Source organism: Limulus polyphemus, unplaced genomic scaffold, assembly GCF_000517525.1.
Source record: "Limulus polyphemus unplaced genomic scaffold, Limulus_polyphemus-2.1.2 Scaffold508, whole genome shotgun sequence".
Lineage (NCBI taxonomy): Eukaryota > Metazoa > Arthropoda > Merostomata > Xiphosura > Limulidae > Limulus > Limulus polyphemus.
The window spans coordinates 109,921-112,480 of record NW_013666118.1 but is presented as its reverse complement, the minus strand read 5'-3'; the positions used below and the strand labels follow the sequence as shown (position 1 = coordinate 112,480).

The 2,560-nt window shown below is 32.7% G+C and overlaps 1 protein-coding gene across 2 annotated transcripts in view; it reads left to right on the top strand.

The window, feature by feature from the left end:
• LOC106458745 (metal transporter CNNM4-like) overlaps positions 1 to 2,560 on the top strand; it is a 100,064-nt gene that overhangs the window by 75,917 nt on the left and 21,587 nt on the right. The gene's annotated exons all lie outside the window — the stretch shown is intronic.

Below are 2,560 nucleotides of genomic sequence, written 5' to 3'. Positions count from 1 at the left end.
TACTGCCAAATAAAAATAAGAACTTAAAACTTATATACTATTAAAATATGGAATTATTAGCTAAGATTTGATGCTATATTAATTGGAATAACATAAACATAAAGTAGATTAATAAAATTTTGAATGTAATTCACTAAAAGTTTGTGACATGCTCAGTAAAGGATGCTGGTCGTGATATGGTTAACATGAAAATCATTTTGCACTCATACTGGTCAGTGTCAGACTGACTCAATTAAATTAAGACAAAGTTTAGTATAAATACTTTCTTAACCATTTAAGGTCGGGTGTAGTAAATAAACACTCTATTTATCTTGCTTGAGAGCTGGGTGAGGCATATAAACACATATTCCTATTTATTAAAGATGGCTCCACTCTCTTCCTTTTGCTTGCTTTCATTGGTTAATGCATTTTAAAGTCATAATTTGATTGGATAAACACCTTTACATCATTAGATACCATCCAATGAACCATCCAGCTCTTTATCATCCTCTTTATCATCACATGCTAGCAAATGAAATATCTATTAACAGAAGGCTGTATTTACTGTAAAACAATGAGTTGTGTATGAATCATTTTCTTTCAGTTATTTGTTCATCATGGACAAATCATCTATGTCATCCTCATTCATGCATACCAAAAAACGCCCTTTTAGCCCTCAATCAATACCTAAAATTATAGACGAATGGAGTAATGAAGAATTGTCTGATTTGAATGACATTCCTTCAGATAGTGATAATATTTCAAGTGATAAAAGTGAGCCTGAGGCATGTTCAGATAATAGTGACACTGGTAATATTACATGAAAGAAAATTCAGGAATTTGTGATTCATTTCTTATTCACGAGAATGCATCCATTATTGTCTATTTTCTAGTCTATTTTGGTAATGAATTTATGAAGAAGATTGCAGACAATACTAATATGTATCATGAATTTTGTGTACACAATTATGATGTACATCAAAAGGCAAAAAGCCAGCATTGGAGTGAGACAACAATTGATGAGAGGTACTTTTTTGTGCACTTATTTTACTAATGCCTCATATGAAAAAAAAGAACAATAAAAAAGTAATGGTCAAAAGACGCCATGATTGCTACAGATTATTTTTGAAAATACATGACTGGAGAAAGGTTACTTGAACTACTTAGGTACATTCATTTTGCTGATAATAAGCTTCCTGATGAAAGTGATAGATTGTGGTAGATAAGGGAAGTGATTACTATTTTGAAGGAAAAGTTTTCTGCTTTTTTCTGCCCATTCCAAAAAATTTTAATTGATGAATCCCTAATGTTATTCAAGGGGGAGATTGATATTCAAGCAATACGTACCATCAAAGCATCATAGATTCGGAATAAAATCCAAGTTCTCTGTGATTGTGAAACAGGAATTAGTTTGTATTTTGTTGTTTATACAGGTACTGATATTGACGTTGCTAAAAAAGATCTTCATGGGACTTCAGGTGACATTATGAAGAAATTGATACAGAAATATGAAGAGAAAGGCCATCTGTTGTACATTGATAATTGGTACTCTAGTCCTGGTCTACCTTTATATTTGGATTCATGTCATATTGGCACTTGTGGAACCGTAAGAGTAAACAGGAGAATATTCTTGAGTTTGCTAAGCTGAAATCTGGCGAATGTGAAAGGAAGAAAAGTGGTAATTTGTTGGCTATCTGTTGGCATGATAAATGTAATGTGACAATGCTTACCACTTTTCATAAAGGACAAATGGTTAACAGTGAAAAGGTAAATCATAAAATAAATGAAATTGTCAAAAAGCCTTATTGCGTAATTGATTACAATCAGAATATGTGGCTTATTGATAATGCTGACATACAATTGGCCACCATAGGATGTGTTAGAAAATCTCTAAAGTGGTACAAGAAGCTTTTTTTTTAATCTGATGGACCTAGTTGTGCTAAATGCTTATAATATGTACCTAGTCAAAATGGGAGATTGCCATTTGATATTCAAAGATTTCACTAGGGAGTTTATAAGGCAACTTCTTGTAAAATATGGTACCTTGACTAGTGTTAGGCCTAGTAGAACTGTGAGTGTTAACATTAATAGGGTAAGTGCTGTAAATTTTATGGAAATACACTATCCTGACCATGTACCTTCAACAGAAACTAAAAAAAAGGGTCAATGAAAATGTTTTGTATAATGCTTAGAGAAGGCTTGAATGGCTAATGAAGAAAAACTTTAATACAAGTTTAACATAACAACAAATGTATAATATTTCAACAAGGTTTTGTCATCATCAGGTACATGTAGTTTACACTGACACAGATATGTATATATATATATATATATATATTGTTACGATAGTGGAAGTCACGTGACACTGGGAGCATGCATGCTGGAGTTTCTAGAAGGATCATGACTTATCGAGGAAACCCACGAATGTCCGAGTGTTTGCCAGGCGCCCTCTTTTTTAGTATATAAGCCCAGCAAATAAAGCCAGCGAGAGATAGATATGCAGTTACATTGAAGATAGAGATAATTGAGTCAAGCGAACAGTAGGCACTAGAAGTAAAGTGTGTGAATCACTGTGATTTAT